The sequence below is a fragment of the Neopelma chrysocephalum genome, unplaced genomic scaffold (assembly GCF_003984885.1).
Source record: "Neopelma chrysocephalum unplaced genomic scaffold, ASM398488v2 Primary Assembly neopelma1_22, whole genome shotgun sequence".
Lineage (NCBI taxonomy): Eukaryota > Metazoa > Chordata > Aves > Passeriformes > Pipridae > Neopelma > Neopelma chrysocephalum.
This window is the reverse complement of record NW_020897689.1, coordinates 27,627,086-27,648,752: the sequence shown is the minus strand read 5'-3', so window position 1 is coordinate 27,648,752 and position 21,667 is coordinate 27,627,086. Positions and strand designations below refer to the sequence as shown.

At 39.5% G+C, this 21,667-nt stretch overlaps 1 protein-coding gene across 2 annotated transcripts in view; it reads right to left on the bottom strand.

Annotated features, from left to right (window-relative positions):
• The window catches only part of ARHGAP28 (Rho GTPase activating protein 28), a 77,997-nt gene that overhangs the window by 52,018 nt on the left and 4,312 nt on the right, over positions 1 to 21,667 (bottom strand). The window contains exon 1 of one of the 2 annotated variants that reach the window (XM_027676304.1): positions 390 to 543. The exons of the other annotated variant lie outside the window; for it this stretch is intronic. The gene's annotated coding sequence lies outside the window, so the exon portion shown is untranslated. Of the gene's footprint in view, positions 1 to 389; positions 544 to 21,667 lie in introns of those variants that run through there. 2 annotated transcript variants of the gene reach the window in all.

The following is a 21,667-nucleotide window of genomic DNA, read 5'->3' as shown; positions in this document are numbered from 1 at the left end:
ACACATTTTTAAATAGAATAATTGGTGAGAAAAACATTGCATTATAACAGAGTATAACTTCCCAGAAGCACACCTCATTAATAAAACCCTGAAAGGGCTGATGTTAATAGATTCTTGAGCCATATTTTCATACAGCTTTAGTCAATGCAAACCATGCATATGCCCCTTCTGAAGTTGCCTATGTTTGCACTCTGTCCAGTTGTTTTTCTACAGTGGATCATTTTTTTTTGTTCCCGCTTTCCTGCCTGGTAAAGCTGGAAAATTCCACTAGTGATAACTTTGACAGCTTGCTCCCCCTCCTGTCCCTCCTGTTTAAGGAAACAAGAGGGAGGGAACAAGGTCTGAAAGGCTGAGAAGTTACTGATTTAGTAAATTTTATGAAGTCTTACCTCAGAGCAGAATAGAGGCTTGATGTTATCCTTAAAGAAGCAGAGCCGAGTACTTCTTAAACCCAACTTCTTCATGCTTCTAGTGGCAATCAGTCCCTCCTCAGCCTATGATCACCAAGTTGCATATTCTGGGAGTTATCTGACAGCCTGTGATAGGATATTTTGCCTCTAGTCATACAAGGGCTGCAGGAACAAAGAGTGGTGGAGCTTCTGGCCCTTCTGGGAAACTGACACTGCTCCATCACTATTTAAAGAGCAGATGCATTCAGGATAAATCCTCTTAACATGTTTTCCTGTTTGTGTCAGAACTTAAACCTTTTATCTGTTTCCTAAGAGGAGAAATAAAAAAGTAATCAGCACTAAGCTGCGCTGTAATTCAGGAGAGTCCCTGTGGGGTGGCTCAGAAAAAGACAGAGCCAGTCTATGTGTTTTCTTCTAAAGAGAAATGAGACACTGCCAATAGCATAATGCAAAAAATCATAAATGGCCAGATGCAAATTAATGAGGAGCACTTTCTGCATGGAGATGGCTGCTCCACCCATAAGAGAAGCATACTGTACAATGTCAGTGAGGAAGGAAAAGCGAGACAGGGTACAGCTGTTAAGAAATCAAGTGTTTATGGGGAAGCCCTTCTTACTTTTCTTACAGTGGGATGATCAGACGAATACTAAAAAAAGCATTCACCAGGTTTGTATGAACAGTGGCCCAGAACTGGGTTGTGGCCACAAGATCATAAAGCAGTGATATTCAGGGATGGTTTTGAGCTGCAGCTGGGGGATGAGAAAACACACTGTGCAAAAAGTTCACTATCATAGGCAGTAAATGCTGTCAAAGGAGCCCTAAGAAATAAGTCTTGAGCATGGAAAACATAGAGATGGTCAAACTCTACTCCCTCCCTCAAACCTTTATTTATGCATTGAAATGCTTAAATGGGTCTGTCAAATTTACAGCATTCCTGTCATCATTCCTCCAGCCTGAAATACAGGAGGAAAAGCTGACTTTCTGGTTATAAGCATTTTGACATCCTTCACTTCCTCCAAAGACATGGCTAAAACCCTACAGCAGAATAGAGGGAAAAGAAAGCCTGTTATTTAACCAGAGAGAGAAAAAAAAAAAAGACTGAAACAAAGGAAAGAGAAGGGAAAGGACTTCCTGAATCAGACACAGATTTCCTCAGGGGCAGAAAAGAGCAAAACCAGAAGTGGCTTGGTTTTACAATTCATCTTGAAGTTAAATTTGCTCTATGTTTTGAACAGGACTTAATATTACCTTTCTTCTGGTGAACTTTTACGATTGCATAAATCCTTGAAAATTTTGAAAACTTCTGTTAATTTACCATTTTCTGTATGTCTGTTTAGAGACTGATAGGTCATGCTTTAAAGGACAAACTGCAGCAAAGAGTGAGCATGGCTCAGGAATTTGGTAGTAACTGTGGGGCTGTTCATGCTACAAATGTAAATATGCTAGTCCAATATCATCCCCACTAAATGCCTCTACAGTGCTACCTTCTACAAAGATTCAGAGGCAACCTCTAGGCCGAATAGTTTTGGGACTGCCTTCTCTGCTTCCTTCAAGGATGTCCTCTCCTTCTGTTTAGTGGTGATATACTGTCCCTGCTATTACTCTCCTTGAGCTATTGCTATATGAAGAAATGCAAGTTATTTTTTTACCTCCTTCTAGGCTTTGTCAGAACAGTCATATAAATATAGTTTTTGGATTGCCTTTTCCCAAAGTTGCTCTCTGATGGAATTTATACGAGCCTTGATAACAGTGACTTAGTTTTTCCTAGAGATTAAGGTGACATTTGGTTGCATTTTGTAAATATGAATTTTTCAACCCATGTCTCTTGCAGCTCACTGCCTGCATGGTAGAGAAAAATGCTGTTGCAGAGGGAGAGGAAGATGCAGAGGTCAGCTCACTTGCAGCAATTCACAATGAATGTATATTCCCTCTGGCTGCTGTCAGCAATTAAAACACTCCCTGTGTTTCAATAAATGCTGGATCCACTCATTTAACATGAAGTGTTGAACCAGGATGTGTGAATTAGCATGCTGCTTGCCACAGACTTCTGATTTCAGCCCACAGAAAGAAAGTCACCTCCAAAGAGCAATTCAGCTCACCTACTGATGAGAGGTCTCTCTTGCTGTCCATAAAGTGAGGGACTCAACAGAGAGCTATTAGATGCTGGAAGTGGGTAAGTGCTCACTGGGCATTGGGTACATCTAAAATTAAGGGAAGTGTGACCTTCTACCTCCAGGTCCTTGCACTTTAACATATTTTACCTCCAAAAAGACAGTATTTTCTTTAACTACATTTTAAATAAGCCTTAGGTCAAAAGTCTTGCCATAAAACTGTGTAAATATGTTTAAACATCATTTTTTTAGCCTTCATTCTTTCAGGATCAGCACAGTGGTGAGCCTTAATCACATCTGTCCTATGAAAAATAAACAGTGGTGAACTCGTATACACAGGTGTCCCTCCAAAGCCTCCAAAGCCATGACACAGAGATCTGTCTGCTCTGGCATCTTTATTCATATTTGAGTATTCTGTTTTATGGTTTGTACAAAAGTAACTCTGAACTAATTCCATATGTGGGAAATAATGATGAAATATTTCAGCCAATATACTGAATGTCATGCAATTGATAAATACCGACACATGGTTTCATGCTATTCTTTTTCTAATGTTGAATGCTATAATCAGTCATAAACAATTAGCTATGTAAATAACTGATTTTTTTCAGGGCTTTGTCCAAACCAGTAATTGAACAAAGTCTTCATTTAAAGTTAATCTCAAACTAAGCCATTTTCTTTTCCTGTAGAAATTTGGAAGAACAATAAACAATTTGACCTCAGAGATTTGTTTTACTTTTCTGTTGAAAGTTAAATCCACAGAAATTAGAAGGAAAACTGTTCATTTAGAAGATGTTGCAATGGAATGTTTCAGCTTTTTCTAATTTTTGCCTGTTTTTTTCCTTCACTCAAAACATGCTCTGTAGATTGTTCTGATCAACCCAAACGTTTTTTTCCCTCTTGAAAAAAAAAAAAGTTCCCTTTTTATTTGGTCCCACTTCTGAATACAGTCTCCTGTTTTAACAGGTCACTGCTGCTGGGGAATAGCTTTAAGGACTTGTCTAACTGAGGTCATATGGCAGGCATGAAAATAAAACTACAAGGAAGGAACTGGAATAATTAGCACTGGATTAATTATTCCACAGAAATTAAACTGGCATGATCATAACTATGTGGTGGTTTCTTCTGAAACATGACTGCTATTTCCAGAGTCTCTATATATTGATCTATTCCAGCTGTAGTGAGCAAAAACCAGAGGCTCTTCTGCAAGCTGGATTTTACATTAACGCTGGGATACATTTAGCACACATGCTCCAAATCTGGCTTGTTTTTCGTGGTATAAAAATGGCAATATCCTAAACTCTAATAAGTGATGTATTTGAAAGCAACTATGTAGATAGGAAGAAAATAGTCATTCATGGCCAAGCAGTTCAGCCCCTCAGATAACATGGAAGATTAAACCTTCTCCTTGGAGATCTGAAGATCTGCTTCTTCTGTCTGGGCTTTGACAGAGGATCTGTGAAATGTCCTACCTACATCCATGATCGATTAAGATTTAATTGTGGTCTTAGCTCTGCCTGGGAGACCATTAATTTACAGAATAGGGTTTTTCAAAAGAAAATACTTAACCTCAAGACCATTTAGACATAAAACCGGTCAGGCATGAGAAGAGGGTTTACAGAGCATGACAAAAGAAGGATTGCAAAATGTGCAGCAATGATCTATGAAACCCGTGGAACAGAGAAATCCTTGCAATGCCTGCAGGAAGGGTTTTGTTTGGCAGCGTCCTTGTGTCTCCTCGCAGGAGCCCCACTGCAGACCGCTGAGCTGGGCTTCAGAAATACGCTGAGGCAGCATTCTTTATCTGCAGGAACGCTTGGTGTCGGCTGCGAAGGTCACCTTGACAAATGAACTTGCCTGGCGGAAAAAACCCTCCTCCACTGGTAAATTAGCAGGAAGAGACTGAGCTTGTTTTCCAGTGCCCATTGCGACAGGGCCATATGTACACTGGAAACAGTATGTGGAGCTATGTGTGCTGGATTTGCGAACACAGAAGTTTTTTTCAGGTGGCTGTTTGATCTTTGGACAAACACTATTTGTTCCCTTAATTTTTAGTCGAATTGCCAAAGGTGACTTTTGACAATATTCTCCTATTAGACCCTCCAACAAAAGCATGTATTGCTTCTTGCATTATATTATAGACAAGCTGTTAGTTAGTTATCCTAATCTCAAAGATTTACACTACGATTCCCTAAGGAAGCCACTTAGTGTCCCTTAGAGCCGTCATTTCTTTCAAAACTAAACCAAGAAGACCAAGAATAAAAAGATAGCAGTCTGAAAGAAGAATCACTGACAGAGGAGGACATGAATAACAAACACAATCAGTCACATGGCAAGAAGATGAAGAAAATAATTACTTGCTAATATTGCTGATGTATTTTCACCTGGAAAGAAGGACCTGAGCTGATTGTCTCTAATGCTACTTTCGCCAGGACCAATTTCTGGCTTTAGCTCCTCTGCAACAACAGCCTGACAATAGAATCATAGAATAGTTTGTGTTGCAAGGGACCTTAAAGATCATCTAGTTCCAATTGCCAACCATGTTCCAACCCTCAACCATGAGTTCCAATCATGCTTACTCCCTGAACCAGGTGTTGCCCTGAAGAGGCTTTTCTAGGTATGGTTTGGATCACCCCTCAAAAGCAGAGAAATTCTGATCTGTAAAAGCAATCTTTTTTGCTGATTCTTCTCTGTTTTTCTTTTTCTCATTCCAAACCATCTTTCAAACTTGACTTTCTGCAACTTTTTCTGCTTGATGCTGCTCCATGTCTTTGATGCACAGGGAAATGTTAGGGGCAGGGTTTCTGCAATCTAAAATGATTGTCTGCCTCTCTACTCCAAAACAAGAATATTCATAACATATGATGTGGGCTGAGGGTTCAAAGATTATTATAAAGAGTATAGAAAACCCAGAATGCATGACATCAAGGCCTGAAGTATTACTGCAGCTTGAGCAAAAACAGAGGAACATTGTCTAAATCCAAACAAAGCCAAGCAATGGGTAAAAGCCCTGGCTTACTGATCGCCAAATGTTAAGACATTACTCTCCCTCCTCCCTTAGATGTTAACCAAGTACTTCTAAACTAACTACAGCTAAACCACTGTAATGTATCAGAGATATTTTTATATTAACAGATGTTCTTCACAAATGTGACTTTTAAAGTAACTGCCAGATTCACATTTGGCCAGTAGCTTTTATTTTAAGAACTGGGGTGAGTTTCTGCTGTGTTTCTAGTGCTCTGTCGACCAATTCACTTCTCCTTAAATATGTGGTTTTAATTTGAACAAGACACCTTACTAGTTTCACTCATTAGGTAATGCTAATTTAATCACCAATATTACTTCAGCGGAACTGTAAATCATGAAATGTGTTCCAGTAAAAGGACTTTAAAAAAGCCCTAATTAAATAGGCATTACACCTGAAAATTCTGTTGGACACAGACAAAGGAATAAAGAAATTTTTACTTTCTTTATGTAATGACTCTGAATATGCTCAATGCCTTACAAATGGCCCATCTCCAAAGTTCAGTCCTTTAAACAGAAACATAAGTCAAAGACATATCTAATTACCATGGATAACATAAATATTAGGTTAGTCTAAAATTTTGTTAATTATTTGACATGAAAACAGAACTGGGCGTGGCAGTCAAGCAGAATTTGGGGTGCTTGTCTTGTACAATGCAGTGAAATAGAGGATAGGAGAAAACCAACTTCTATTAGCAAGTTTAAAAGAAGGAATCCATATTATCCACTCCACTGTGAATCATCACAGATATTTCTAGAAAAATAAAAATATAAGAAATTTGAAAATATTAACATAAGGTTTAAAAAGAAAAAAGCAGCAGCCTCCCCCTAAAAGTAAATGCAATGCTATTTACCATGCCACTGGGCATTAAGAGAGTGATAGTAGCTGAGGCCATAGATCTCCATTGCCTGACTTCAACCCAGAGACCTAGAGCCCACCACGCTCAGCACTTGGCCTGCCCAGAGCAGCCAAAATCTTGTCCATGCCACCTAAGGAACCAAGATCATCACTATTACCGCTGAAAGTGGTGTTTTGCCTTTCTTATGCAGGTCTGAATGGCTGAAGGTAGTGGAGACACAGGCCCGCCAAGGCACTAGCCTCTGCTTGGAAAATGGACCTACTCCTTGTCAAACGCAGATGCCTTCAGAAGCCTGAATGAGGTTCCTGCTTACTTTCAAGATCAAGGCTTTACTCAAGATTTAGAAATCTCTGTCTGCGACAGCACTGTCCGAGCAAGATATACCCAGACCCATGGTTTTCATGAGCAGAGAGATACAGAGGAGCACTTCTTCAGGGCCAGCCATCACCTGCTGTTTCCATGCAGCTTTTCTTTCCCAGTCCTCATACTTGATCAAACCCAGCTGGGAGGCACGAGGAGGACACCAGCCATGTGACAATGTCGCAGGTTTCATGTAGTCCTGCAAGATGGTTATCTGGCAGTTATTTCCTTTTGTAACACTGTCTCCTGCTCCAAAGCTCTTCAGTTCCTTGTTGTTTGTGTAGCAGCTGGTACAGACCCCACACTAGTGGTTTCACTGGCAGAGCCTTTTTGGCATTGGCAAGACAGAAGAAAATTGCTGATTATGACTACTAGAAAGTTCTGGATCAGAGAAAGGGAAAATTCAAGATTTATGATAAGAGATGGTGTTTCAAAAAGGCTTTCCTGGCAACACAGCCAAAAATACAGTAACAGCCTCATTTGCCAGCTGTTGCAATTGCAGGCAGTGCTCTTCAGATGGTCTGATGGACAAGTGTTTCACATGACCCTGTAAGAGCTGAGAGGGCAACTTATGTGTTACAGGACATGAGTTATTAACTTAGTAGTGGGTTATGGCCGACGGGTTCTAAAGGGAAGGCAGTGAAATCTGACGATGTCTCCCACACAGGACACACACAAGCGCTATCTGATGAAGATGCCCCTTACTGCCCTGCCCCACCAACATCTAGTTCGGGGTTTGAGTACAAAAGACCTGCTAAGAAGTTCCCTGGGACCATTTCTTGGTAGGGCTGTCGTGCTGTGTCTAGTATTTTGGACCAATTCCAGCATACAGCAAGGTCTGTTTACAGTGCTCATAAACAGTCTGCTGTTTAGGCCACCTGTGCTTACTGCATTTGTTTCTGTGTGTTGTGAAAATGTTTGTTGTTATTATTTTTTTATTATTATTGTGATTATTGTTATTATTATGCACTGAGGTGTGAGTCAGAAGCAAAAGTTTCCTGGTTGCTGTGCTTTGTACCAGCTACATTGAAAATTACTGTTTACCATCAAGACTCTGCAGCCCACCTGTGCCCATGCAGAGTACTGTGCTCCCTATCCGTGTCCTGATTGCAGTTTAGGCAGAAAATGTCATTTTATACCCCTAAGATAGCTACATTTCAGAGATGGAATTGCTTCTTTCTCACTACATAAACTCAGAAAGTCAGGGATATAAGAAAAGCATAGCAATAACAACAAAAAGTCAGAGTCTTTCCCATATTCAATTACATGGCAATTTTAAAGCTGCTGTCTTGGGCCCTATGAGGCATAGTACTCTGCTCCAGTGAAGAATGATTTCTAGACTCAGAGGGTATGAACATATGTGGGGATATACAAGGCCATAATCTAATCAATGATCCAGGACTATACTTCGTCTTTTTCAGGCCCTAGGCTAATTTCATAACCGAGGAAAAGAGGTTAATATTTCCTTTATCTTTGTTTTTCTTTCTTGCTAACTGTTTAGAGAATATAGTAGCTATTTGAAGACAGCTGGAGGTTTGCAGTGCTGGTAAAAATTTGTTGTGGGGGAAATGGAAAATCAGCAGGGTGTAGGTGAGCAGGAATGGTATTCCTGGAGAGCGTTGTTTTCCACAGGGCTAAAATGCTGGGTGCCTGCACTTTGGCACCACAGCTGATGCATCGCAGGTGACAAACACACCCTGTGCACGTGCACACACCCCCACATCCACCCCACCCTCCATGGATGCACAAATGCACATGGAGCACAGGAGAGACCATAACACAGTATGTCTGTACACCTTGAGGATTTTTAAAGCATTAATGATCAGCTGATAGGGGAATTACACAGCCTGACCCTGAAACGAAAACCTTGAGCAGATTTGCCATGACTCTGCTTGCTTCACCATCCCTTTCTGACTACAGTCTTCAGACTGGTTACAGATGTGGCTACGAAATTTGAAAGTTGGCTTAGGAATTGTAATTTACAGCAGCTCTTTGCAAAGATTCACTATTATTGGAAAGAGATGGAAGTTGAGTGCATGGAGGTTGCACATCATGTTGACAGCCACGTTTAGAGTTATCGACTTGAAATATTTCATGTAGTGTATGCTGTCAGACACACCATGAATCCTGGTTTACTAGGGATTTCTTTGATTTGATTTAACAGCTTATTGCCCCTTTGGAACATATGCTGACTCTGCCTGAAAATTTATTACACACTCTCCCTTCTGCCCTATAGCTGAAGTTTTTCTTTTTCACAGGTTGAGCAAAAGGAGTTTTGAATAACTCTAAGTAGGACCTCAGCTCAAGCAAAAATATTGTCCCCTGGAGTTTCCTCAGAAGCCAGTGGTCTCTACTGGAGTTTCCACAGTGGGGAACCAGTGGCCTAATCCTGGTTGGCACTGACTATTCAGAATAAAAAATATGGGGGTTGGAGTGGAGAAGGAAAAACCTCAGAAGTGCCAGGGCTCAGAGCTGGAAAGAGTTTTTTCTACAAACCTGAAAAATTAAGCAAGATCTGATTCCTTTGAGGTGCTCAGCACATTGGCCACAATCCAGTAAGGCACTTAAATATTAAGTGTGCTCTGGAGAGTGCCCTAGGGAATAGTCTAAGCACTAAGTACCCAGCAGGATCAAGCTCCAAATAGGGACCAGACATAAAACAGATGGCATTATGTTAGCTTTGCCATATTAATAAGCTATTTGGTTTGCATTTTCATCTCTGTCCTTTTTCCCTCTTGCTTGCTTTGCCTTTTCTATAAAACAATCCATGTGTACCAGGAGAGGAGGGTAATGTACTGAAAGTGTGCTTTATCACCTTTTCACAAGTACAGAGTTAAAACAAGAGCTGGGAAAGCTGCTGCTTGATTTTAACTTAAATCAGCAGTGCTTGGACAAGAACCATCAGGAGTTTGGAGCTGATGAAAGAAGGAAAATGCTGACTGTCCTCTAATGAGCTCTCCAAACGTGCCTGCATCAGAGGTTATTGCAATGCCTTGGGATTTTTTTGGGGATTGTGGCAAATGGGATGGCTGAGCGGTAACAATGGAAGACAGCTCTCTGCCTGTTTATAAACTGGGTTCAAACTGAACTGGAGTAGTGCTCAGCACTCATGCATCCACTGAGGTCACCTGCCAGAAGGCAATGGGAAGAAAATCAAACTCTATTTGCTGCTTTGTTTTTTTTTAAACAAGCTCCTGGCTTTCTGCTTTTTCATTTCAAGCACAGCTACAACTATCTCCAGAACTTCCTCAGACCTGTGATTTGTGCAGATGCCAGCTTTTACATGGATGTTTTTGAAACTGAGCGCTGGTTGACTGGAAGCTATTCTAGTTGGAGACACTTTCCTACACAAAGCCAAGGTGGGACACATGCCTCAACCTCTGCACTGCTGGCACTGCTGACTCTCAAGACAGAGCAGTCTGGACTCAAGTCCAAGCCTCAGAGCCTGGATTAGGGCAAGCCAGCTGGCTGCCAGGCAGGTTAGCGGTACTTCTGTGCAGGCTGCAGCCATCATTTTGTTGGAGCTGTGCATGCATGGGGGTTGTGCAGTGAGACTTAAGAGGAAATTTCTGTGATCATTTTAGCATTCAGGCAACTGAAAAAGGAGCTGACAGAGGCGCCAGGCCTTTGCTTCCATGACAGCATTAATCTTCCCCTGGTCTTGGAGAGAAATTTTAAATGAACTTAACACATGTTCTCAAAGAGCTTTCCTTCTCAAAGTTATTTGTGCTCTGGGTCCTGCACTGATAAATGATAATCCCAATGAATTGGTCAATGTAAATTAAACTTCACTTCATTATAATTTTAGTGAGGATGCTTGATGCTGTGTTGTTATTTAAGAAGTTGACAGATGACTACCATGGCCTGGAACTTTTAGGAAACATGGATTTTCCTGTGTCAGAAGTTGGTGGTGGAAATAGGAGGAAGGACTAATGCCCCTTTATTTTATATCTACGTATCACCCAAGAAAATTTCTTTCTTAGGTGTAGTTATGAAGTTGTGTTGGTCCAGGGAAAGGAGTTTCAGATGAATATAATTTTAAGAATTAAGAAAAATAATATTATTGCTACTGCTGGAAAAGTTCCTGGTTGACAACCAAGCTATGTTAACTGTCATGTTAAAGTTTAGTCCACGGCAAATGCGGCATAGTTCAGAGTAATTCTGCTATGAAAGAAGTAAAAGCCTAGTTAAGTTATTTTTTATTTGCCACATGCTAAGAGCAGGTTCCCAAACAGTTATAAAGGCTCACAGTGTAAGTGGCAGCTTATTTTTTCATTGCAACTTGCTTGTGATCCTGAGTCCTCATAGACTAGGAGGGAATGAAAGTAGTTTGAAGATAGCTGACTACCAGAAAAGCGCCTATGAGCCTGGTTGGAATTTGACAATAACTTTTGATCAAACAAGGAACAAACTGAAACTAAGCCATTTTGCATTTGTGAACTGCTCAGTCCTCTAAAGTTTCCTCCAGAAAACACTCACATAGGTGCAGTTTTCACAGCTTCAGGAAGTACAGGAATCTATGGGCAGGTATTGTCTTTGGTTTCCCTACACTTTCTGTCCATACATTCACCACAGAACTACAGTTGTGAAAACTGTCAGGGAAAGTTTTTTGTCTTCAATGTAACACTTTCAGGCAATGGTCTGAGCTGGGAAATGGATCAGGAGAGCCTCAGAGCACCCTCTGGCACATCCTGCAGTCAAGCTTAGAAGTTGCCTGAGTTTGTTCTTCATGAGCAACTGGACAATGCAATTAATTCCCCCAAGTGTCTATCTATGACAAATTTTTGTAAAAAATTTTGTATACAGAACATTTATATTTGAAACAGAATATTAATAATAATAATGTGTGAATCAGGCCCAGCAAACACTGGAGGAAACACAGGGCAAGTGCTATTAAGAATAAGTTTATGCTAAAGTTTGCGTCCAATGAAAATTAGACAACTACAGCAACTCAGAGAAGCCATAGAGCTGCTCTCATTTGTCTTGTCATTAGGGTTAAACCAGCCTATACATCAAAAAGCGTTTGAAGTACTTAGAAATACAGTAAACCATAAAACTTTCTATGGTACAGACAGTACCAGTGTATAAGTCAAGACTTTCTACTCAAGATATTATCTGATTGCTTTTTTCATGCAAAATAAACTAATTTCATTTCTGTGAGGCAAACATTGGATCGTAGCATGAGGTCACAGCTAACCAAGAACTTACTCTCTTATCATAATTCCTGAGGAAACAGGACTTTCCTATTTACATATTGTATAGGATAGCAGTCAAAACTCAAATACAGTGTGGTAAATCATGTAGTAAGGCATTTCAAGGGTTGCATCACAGAAATGTACAGACCTAACCTTTCAAAAAACTTCTCCCATCATATCTGGTATAAACATGTATTTTCTTCCTTAAATGCCTAGTGACATCGGTTTGTTTCAGTTACTTGTTTAGTTCTCAGTAGCAATTTCAACAATCCCTATTCAATATTCTAGTCAGCAGCTTTCTTTTCCACATAATCCAATCAGAGAACTTTTCAACAGCTTTGATTTCAACAAGTGCATGATTAAATCAGTAATTTAAATAAAGCACCACATCAAAACAAAACACTGAATTCAAGCTGAAGAATTTTGCATGATCTTTCATCTATTTTCATCATGGTTTCAGTATGTCTGTCGCTTTACTACTTAGTAACGCAAAAGTGTATCTACTCAGCAAGATCTCTTCCAATGCTGTCAAACATTTCTCATTTTCAAAGAATGACTAGCAAAGCTTTTGTACACAACAAGGCAAATGCAAAAAAACCCCTCATAAATGATAGCAAAGGCATTTACATGAAAGCATGATTGTCAATAAAGTAGATCTTAGGTACAGTTTCTTTTTTACTTATGTACTTCTAATTTCCGTAACTAATTGCCACTTTATCCTTAAATTTTGAGTTTTATTCTGAATTTCTTTAGGTTCTTTTGATGATTGGAAGTTTTCTTGGTTAGGGTTCTGATTTGTGCTATACTAGTTACTTTTATCTCTATATAAGCTACGCAATCTGAAAATACAGATAGGATGACATAAATCTCCACCAATCTTCTTATCTCAGGTACCTAAAATTATATCTTTATATATTTATATTCATTTGAATTGATGTCTATAATCAGACTCAATTCAATGATTCATCTCTAGAAGGCGCAACATCAACTACAAAGACCAAAACACCTTCCCCATTCTTAAAATCCACAGCACTCATTCCAAAACCACAGAAGACCAACTCATCAAAAGTCAAAACTAATACCAAAAGCACAGAGAATGTCACCAGCAGAGGAAAAAAATCCAACAGCCTGATACTTACAGAATTCCTTAAAATCTGTTTCTTTCCAGCTGCCGGCCAGAGGATTGCTGTGCATGAGGCAGAGACACAAACAGTACATCCTTTGTTACCTGTTCACAAGGCTATTTGAAGTCTGCTAAAGAGCAAACTTCTGAGCAGATAAATAATGACAGAATAAGATGAAGGAAAAACACATACATGATTTTAAGTCAGCTCTTTTGCTTTCTGCACAGCAATTCTTATGAAGATTGCAACGCAGAATATTTTTTTGCTATTAGTATTGCTCACTTGGAGTTTTTATAGCTGTGTGGAGATCTGCTTCATTGTATTTGATTTCAGCTAATCAAGCATACAAATGAACAGGAATGCAGACACATAGCACCGTAAAAAACACAGAAGGAAGTTTTTTCAAACAAAATCCCTTTATTTTGCAGTGGTTCCAGTGATGCAATCAGAATAGGAAGGAAAGTCTGTGTTGCTTCATTGTTTTGTTTGGATTTTGGGGTCCAGTGCTAACTTGTGATAATATTTCCATTCGTAAGTATATTTCTCTGAGGGCAATCCAAAAAAGTGACTGTGATGAATCTAAAGGGAAAAATATCTCACTGAACTTGCTAAATTTTTCCATCATGAGTGACTGTTACAGAATTGCCCCACTCAGTTATCTTTCCTGTGTAGTTCAGTAGCTTTTGGCTAAGTTTATTGTTTTTTATCAAAGTCCAGTAAATTCACAAAGTGGATTCAATAGAAGTGTAATTACAGAGAAATTCAATAACTGATTCATACTCACGTGGAATTTAAGAGTTTCTAAACAAGACAATGGAGTGAATAGGATAAATGACCAAAAAGAAGTGCTGCAACATGTACCAAAGATACAGTTGGTTGCAGAGTACTGACACAGGACCTCCAGATCTTTAGAGGCAAGCCCAAAGCCTACTGTCACCAGGAGGAGTTTTAATCTGACCTTAATTGTGGTGAGATATCAATTATCCCAAAGATTCAACTCTCTAGCCTCCACAGTTCAACAGTTAAACTAAATATATCCTCTCTATAGATGTGACTTATCCGATTGGCCGATCACACCACGTAACTCTAAACAGGATTTTCCAGGTGTCATGCACAGAGCACTGTATTGTCTCTCTGGCTTTAGGTAGCATGGTTTAAGTGTGAGAAAGGGCAAAGGTGGCAGAAATGTTAGCTTAAGCAAACAGGATTTTTCGTTATGTCTCCGATACATAAAATGCAGCAGTTTTGCAAAATGAGCAAACTCTTTCATCAAATGTAAAATTTATATTAAAGATTAAGAGGTTTCCTCCCCTTCTGTAAGAATATGTCACTGTCCTCACTGTACACAGTATGTGTTGTTCATTGTTTATCCCTGAGACCTACTCATTGCGTTTGAATGATCTTCAGAGGACGATAAATTTGGTCTGCTATAACCACATTATAGGGCATTACTCATTTTATAGGTAGTTAGAAATGATAGAAAAGTGGTATTAAGTTTTTAACTAAATATAGATCATAGAAGAGTATAGAAAAATAAATACTGAGCTTATTATTGTCAGCTATACCAATTGCTTAAGTATACTGATGTTAGTGAATGTTTTAAGACCCCATGAAGATGGCCAAAGCCATGAATGTGTGTTTTGTCTAAAGATATCAGAAATACTCTTCCCACTTTATTTTCTATTATTTTCTTGTCTGTTTCTGGTACCTGGTGCAAATTTCTGTACTTAATTTCAAAGATGAATGCTGTACTAAGTTTAAATTTATTCAAAGTCTTCAAAGGTTGCCTATTAAATGTTATCACTCCTGCTATGTCCAGTGAATTCATGGGATAGGGCTATCTGTGGGCTTTAGGGTAGCCCCACAGACATGTATCATGTTGGCGTTTGGGTCACTCCTGCTGTTGCACAGCCTGAGATCCCCTTTGGTTTGAATAAATACAAAATCTATCTCAGAGATGGAAACTCGTCACCAATAGACTCAAAGGAGGTAACTTTATCTAGCTGTCCACTCCACTGATATAATTAGGAATGCACTTTGTCAGCCTTTGAGGGTTTAACTACAGCTGGCTGGGTTCAAGGTAGTCTCAGAAACCAATCTGTTCTTAGTAACACCATCTCCTTCACAAAATTACAGACATACTTTCAGCAGATATACCCAGCTGACTGCTGAATGATGGTTTTCCACCCACTTTTGCAGTGGTCAATGTTTTTTTCAGCATAACTGAAGCTTTGGATCAATGCCATGACATGATTCAGAAACCAAAGGCTGAACAGACAGCTCAAGAATAAAGGTTATAAACCTTATTTACAGTGTTCGAGTGTGGCTCAATTCAGCCTCTGAACATTATCATATTTCTGATCCAGCTGATGAAATTTAATTAGAAAAGAGATTCTAATGGACATTCAGATGCTAACTGGCCTAACTATTGTTTAAGAAACAGAAGATATTTTAAGCTCGCTTCTCCTGGAAAATCAAAACTCTACTCTTCAGATGGATTAGCTAAGCTAGAGGGAAAAAAATCTAACCTAATAAAAATTTAAAATGTTCTTTGAATTTATTCATCAGAACTAGATCTGGATCCCTGCTGTACCCTTAATTATTCTACTGTAGTCTGCAGGCATTCAGATGATGAATACTTTCATAATGTTGTCAATAAGCTTTTCTAAGTGAATATCATAAGCACCACACCTTTTTCATGGGCTTTGCTCTGGTAGGAATCTGATTTACACAAATGAACAAGATATTTTACTGTGGTTCAGGTAACCTGGGTGAAGCTTCCCCTCCGGGTTGCAAAGTATTTGAGAGAAGTGCAGTGTAACTTTATACCTGTTTACACCTCTAGGCCTGAAAATACCCAGCCTAACCTATTAATCAGCAGAGTGGCCTGCTCAGAAAAACACATACCCTTTTTTTTTTCCCCTTATCAGTCCTGAAGCATTAGTCCAAACACTTTGAATTCCAGCCTTCAAGTTTTCACCTCCAGCCATGTCAGTGGGCTGGACTCAGGCTCCCCGGGGCCAGAAGCCCTATAGTTGTGGTAGTGCGTCACTGTGACTGCTTGGTGGCTTGGGCAAAATCCTGTGCTAATGCAGCTGCACAGCTCCTGGACACAGGCAGAGGGAGGTTAGATTTTCTTGCAGTCACCCTATAAAAGCATATTCTGAATTCCTGTGTGCAATCATTATGTGGTAATCGTGAAATTCACTAAAGCCACAAATTAACTCTCTTGCTGTTAAAACCATATGATGTCAGACTGAACCTTTTTTGGTTTTATTTTTTTTCTCATTGCTTTATTTGGTTCCTTTTTGCCTGTAATGCAGATTTTCAGTAGGTGTCAGAATACAGACATCACAGTTGGGCCTTAAATACCAATAGCAAATAAATTCCAGTGTCCTGTGTCTGAGAGCAACAAAAAAAAAGACTGTGAAATAAAAAAGCAATACACATCTTTCTGCTTCATTAAGTCTCCATGTAAGTAGAAGAAGGTTAACTCTGAAAATTATAACTTACTATATCTTTTACAATTCTTGATAGCACTAGTAGTGTTAATTATTGACATCCTCATTATCCACATGGATATCATACCCCATGTTTGAATGTGGAAAGAGAAAATGAGCCTCCAAGGACATCCTGTGACAGTAACTCCACGTACAAATGAGCTACTGCGTGAAACTAGTGACTCATTGTTGCATGTACTGTAATTAATTACAGATTTACTTGTGTTCACTGTAGACTGAAGCAAGCTGGTTTGGTTTGCACACTCTTACTGCATTGCTGAGTATGGTGCAGTTAACTTCAGGCCTCGCTTAGCAAAATCTTATAAAACAAATTCAGTAGTTAAAAAAAGCTATAAGAGATGGAGTCCACTAATGATGAAACGCATTTTGGCCACACAAAATAGATGCAGAAACAATGTACCTCCCAAAAATCTGTGGTGTGCTTCCTAAATACAAAACATGGAGGTCTTATATGATGAAGAAGGTTTTTCAAAAAGTGATGTAGTAGGTTCCCTTGTTTATTTATTTTTAATTGCTACTTTTTGTCACAAGCAAGAGATGGTTTGAACAAATATACCCTAAGAAACTTTCAGTTAATATTTGACTTGTGGGACAAGTAATTCTAATGTTTGCCATATACTCTGTGTATTGTCAATGACACGTGGGTAACCTTAAGTTTCAACCTCCATCTCTGGACCTGCATGTATTGTACAAACACACATAAATTAGAATAAATTAATACTTTCAGAAGCTTCACAGTCCCGGTAATGTTATCCTTACATTCTTGTGTCTTAATAGCTTTTGCTAATTGAAAGAAAGAAGAAGGGAAAAAAAGCAAGCAAGCAAGATGGCATCAAAGGATTGCAGCAGATCACTGGAGCTTATGGTGAAATGCGTCCTCCGAGTGAAAAATGTAAGAAGGACCTTATACAAAGTGGACACAATTGTTTCAGCAGACAACTAAAAATTCCCACTTATTCCAAAGACCCCTCTCCTGTGCTTGGCTAGCTGTCCCAGCTTCCTTCTGCCAATCCTCTCTCCAAAAGTGAGCACTTGCAATATGAAATCCTGTTTCAGCTTGAGTACAAAGGCTTCCCTTGTCTCTGTTCATCAGGATAAACTCACTGTTTCCTTTCATTTCCTTGCACATGCACGATATGGGCACCATCTGGCCTAGAAATGGTCAAGGACATTCAAGCCTGAAAAAAACATCTTCAGAGAATGCCCTAGGCTCCCCTGCTCCATATTTCACCTGTAACTACATTAAAGATTTTATAATAATCTCTGATAAATCCAGACAAATATTTAAACTCAAGTTTTCAAAATATTTAAGTAACGGAGAGAAGTATTACAAAAGGAAGGCAGGCCTAGTCACGGTTATGTTTTAATTATCTAAGACTTCACACTGGTGTCCTATTCTGCAAGAATACTATTAAAGAGGAAGTCCCTCTGAGCTGATAGAAGAGTTAGCATAATCAGATCATGCCCTGTAAGCAAAGTTGTTGACAAAAAGATCTGAGTTCTGATGTGATTCCATTTCCACTGAATTCAGAGGTAAACCCTTCATTACTACACCTAAGTGTCCATTAATTCAGTTCATGTGTATAAACAAGGCTCATAACTCACTTGATATTTCACTGCAAGACTTATTATTGACCTTTTATTAGACTAGAATAGAAAAAAAGACAGAGCACTTCATATTAGATTGAATGATACAACTATCCAGTTCTTGCTCTTCTATTAATGTTAACCTTAAAAGGATTTGTCATTCTCACTTTTAAATTCCTTCTTGACCACTAGGTATGATCACCACTGGGCTGTGAAATAAGCTTGAATGATATTTGTTCTGAGCTTCTATTAGCCAGAGAAAGAGATGGTGAGGATGCTCTCTGATGCTATACCTAGAGTTTGCATTGACTACCCCAGAGTCTGGGTATCTGCAGACTCTTATGATGTCTACAGGGTTGTAGTTAGCTAGGAACATCCTACTCCATGAGGCCTTTATAAATTTATTATTCCCTGCCCAAATCTGACTATTGGGAAGCTAGTATTTTTTTTATTAACTGTAGTAAAATATGAGGATTTACAGCTCTATAGCTTCTTTCACCTTTGGTAGCAAATTCTGAGAGTGACCCGATGTCTGATGTCCTGATGTTTCACCCACAGGTGTTTAAAACACAGTTCCCTGACTTGCCTCTTGCTTTACTTGTCTTTCACCTGGTAAATGATGTAAACCCAGGTGGATTTCTACATCTGATACAGGTTTTCTGCATATACTACCCTCTGTCTCTCTGTGGTCGGGCTCTTCTACCCTCCACAAAAAGAGTTATGGTCATTATTTTGCTTATTATTTGCTCAGAGCACCTACTGCACAATGAGATGCTATAAAAGGCTTGTATAGTCCTCAGATGGAAATTAAATAACAGCAATACTTGTAACAGATTTCTGTCTCTATTTTGTTGACCCTTCTTCTGCCTAAACGTCCAAAATACGTCCATCCTAAACTAGATGATTTTACAAATCTGAAAATCCCACAGATTTAGAATAGTATTACACATAGCATCCTAAGTAAGAAAACATAACTGTCTTTAAGCGAACAAGTTGATAATAGGCTCCTCGCTCCTGTGTTTGTTCCACTCTCCTCAAAGACTCTGACAGTGTCTGGAAAGTTAGGATGCAGGCAGGGGAAAAAATGAATTACAGAGATGAGGGAGCCTTCACAGATCATCAATCTTTTCCTTGCATTAATTACAAGGGATGCCAGCTCAAACACTTCTGCTGATTTCTGCTGAAATAGTCCTTCAGGGTAATATAGCACTTTTTCAAACAAACTCTTTTTTAAACCATTTCATGTTTTGACTTCAAAATCACCAATTAAATGCCACTGCAAAACCCATGTGTCTGATGGGATTGAGGCCCAACTGTAAATTCTTTTCTGACTCCAGCTCCTTTTATTTGCACTCAAAGGGAATCAGGTCACATACCTGTGAATGTGGTCCTTCTTCTCTTCTCCTTTACTCCCCCCTTCTTCCCAACCCCTCACATCCTTTTTTTGTCTCCCTCTTCTGAGCCCCTGGCACATACAACAGGACTGGGAAAACCCAGATGGAGCGAGTCAGTTTCAACCAAGACAGAAAGTAGAAGCAAGAAAAAGGCCCAAAATGCTGGGTAGGATGCCTGGCTTCAGTCACCACCTTGGGATGTGAACCTGGGCACTATTCCCTGGGTTTCCCTCCTGTGCTGTTTTAATGCACCCATCACGGTGGCTCCTGATAGCCACACAGAGCATGGTCCTGCCCTTAAGGAGGATGTGCTACCAGCTGGGCTTACTCTGCCCGGCCAGCTGGAGCAAAGCACGGCAGCGGCCAAATGGCTGCTGTACTGTGGCTAGCCAAAATCCAGGATGTTAGCTTGATTGTTTGCTATGGATACTCTGCACTATTTCAGGATCCGATTCTATATTTGTACAGTACTAACCAGATGCTTTTCAGATACTGTTCTAGACTTTTACCATTACTCCATAGCTGGGTCTGCCAGTTGCCACCACTGCACATTTTCTGCACTTTTGCACTGAATTATTCTGATATCCCATGCAAAAATAACACTAAGGTTCTTGATTCCTGACAGTTTGTTATGCCAGTGCTGTCAGACTGCCAGATGCAATCTGAATGTGTCTCTGTAGGGCACGCAGGGCTCTCAGGTCCTACCCTTTCTTGCAGGCAGCTCCAACCCTCATGTAATCAGAGATAAGTGACTTAGTTAAAAATGAATGGGGCAGCTGGCTAAATGCTCAACCAAACAAAATGATCAAAGAGACAGGGCCAGATGTTTTTCATTAGCTCTACATATGGAGGTACCAGGGAGAGCAGCAGGAGCACCAAACTAAAAAGAAACCAGAGAAGCCAACTCTAGTTTCAACCATAACATGAGGAGCTGGCTATAAATACTACATTCCTCAGTGTGGCTCCCAGAGGACGTGCTGTAAGTATTTCTAAAACCTACAGGAAAAGCATGTCTACTATTGTCTGACTTATTTATATGCATCCTCCTGGTAAATATTTCATTAAGAATTATCATTCTTAGCATCTATAAAAATATACTTTAAAAATCATGTTTTAGAAAGCTTTTACAAGTTGTAAAAAGCTTTTTTTCCACAAAATTTATTTTTGGCCCAGTTGGTGCCAATGCAGTCTTTTCTCAGACTACTGATCTGTGGGATTTTCTTTGACCAGTTTTAGTACATTTTAAAACTTTAATTTCATAGGTTTTGAGTCCAAATTACTGCAAGAGATCCCAGTTATGTCAAGAGTTACTATGAAAAAGGAGCCAGATTTTTATTTTTGTCTTCTGGGGAAGTTTATGGTAGAGTGAGATAAATACGCAAAATAGTTAAGGTTGTTTATCCTGCATCACTAAGAAGACATTCTTGACATCATTTGTATATAACTGAGCAGAGGAGCTGCTCAGTCAGTGCTGACAGAAATCCAACCCAGATCACCCAGCCTCAGGGCAGACAGACCTCACTTCAGTATGATAAAATCTGCTTCTGTTGGGATAAAACCTGAACTCACACAGATCCTCTTGTCACAAAACAAATTTTGGTGCATAAAGGCCCCTCCTCCAGTTACATTCCTTCCAGGGACGCAGTCATAATGTCAGGACACTTTACCTCACCCTGACATATTTTTGTAGTATCTTGGGGCTTGCAAGGCGGAATGAATATTACAAAACAATCTGGTGCCATTCTTCTAAAATGTAAAGTGTAATGACTTTAATATTGGCCCCAAATCTGCAAGTCTTCGATCTGGAGAGCAGAGATCCTGGAAGCTGCCAGCAGGTAACTCAATCAACACAGTATCTTTCAACCAACACAGAAATTATTCTTTTTTCACTCTACAGTATAGTGATGTCTGCCTGAAAGTCACCCCTCTGACAGTAGGAGGAGGGAGACATGCCAAATGTAAAGAGATTGGAAAGGCATTTCTCTGAAAAAACTGGAAGTACCATACTTGCAGCTGACCAGGGAATAAGCTAATAAGGGATTGATCAATGGTGCTGAAATCCACTTTGCCCTTTACCTATG